Source organism: Salvelinus alpinus, chromosome 2 (genome assembly GCF_045679555.1).
Source record: "Salvelinus alpinus chromosome 2, SLU_Salpinus.1, whole genome shotgun sequence".
Taxonomy (NCBI): domain Eukaryota; kingdom Metazoa; phylum Chordata; class Actinopteri; order Salmoniformes; family Salmonidae; genus Salvelinus; species Salvelinus alpinus.
Window position 1 is genome coordinate 95,979,583 of NC_092087.1, and position 813 is coordinate 95,980,395.

An 813-nucleotide genomic window follows, 5' to 3' on the forward strand; every position below is an offset into this window, starting at 1 on the left:
AATGCACAATGTTCTTTTACGACTTGTTTTTACGAGTTTATCAAGTCAAACCAGTCACTAAGGCCTATAACGTAGCCTAATTTAAGTTTTTCGGACTTAACCTATCCTAGTTTAGCTTTCACTCACTAAACAATGAAAAGGTGCTTTCGTTTTAAAAAAAACTAAAAACATATCAAATTCCTTACCTTAGTCTTGCTTTAGCGACAATCCCTTCATATCAGTTTCCAGACACGAGTTTAGTCTGTGTTTAATCCATACATTTGGCCAAAAGTTACAATCCAAATTTGACTTTCGAGTGACTTTGGTCGTTTGTCCGCAGTTTACCTGTGCGCGGTAGAGAAAGGGTGCGGCAGAGCTTGCTCTCTGTCTCTGACTGTCAGAATGTGGCCTTGGACAACCTGGGAGCGCAACGTACCCGCCTCTACTGGGCCCCGGTTGGATACTGGAACGGCAAGACAACCAATGAGAGGAGAAGAAAGGATGATTGACAGCGTAAGTACAGTGTTTGGCGAAGGCAGGGTTTTTACCCCCATGCTGGGCTGTAGTGTTGGGTGTGATTTTGTTTTGACAAGAAGCAAGACATTATGTATAGAACAAGACAATAGAACGACTAAAGGGTTCCTAGGGGCGTCTGAAGACACACATTATGCTAAAGGCGTTAGGAGAGGACAGTTACGCCCGGAGCCTAATAGAATAATACCCTAAACATTATAAACATTGAGATAGGACAAAATTGAAAATAAGCAAAATAATATAATTATAGCCTACATAAATTTTTAGCTGTCTCTCCCTCATCATAGTTAAATAAAGGTA

General features: G+C 40.7%; 1 protein-coding gene across 1 annotated transcript in view; it reads right to left on the reverse strand.

The window, feature by feature from the left end:
• The window catches only part of lpar2b (lysophosphatidic acid receptor 2b), a 36,850-nt gene extending 36,464 nt beyond the window's left edge, over positions 1-386 (reverse strand). Inside the window, exon 1 of the mRNA XM_071353901.1 lies at positions 186-386. The gene's annotated coding sequence lies outside the window, so the exon portion shown is untranslated. The remainder of the gene's footprint in view (positions 1-185) is intronic.
• Between the last annotated feature and the right edge of the window lie 427 nt (positions 387-813).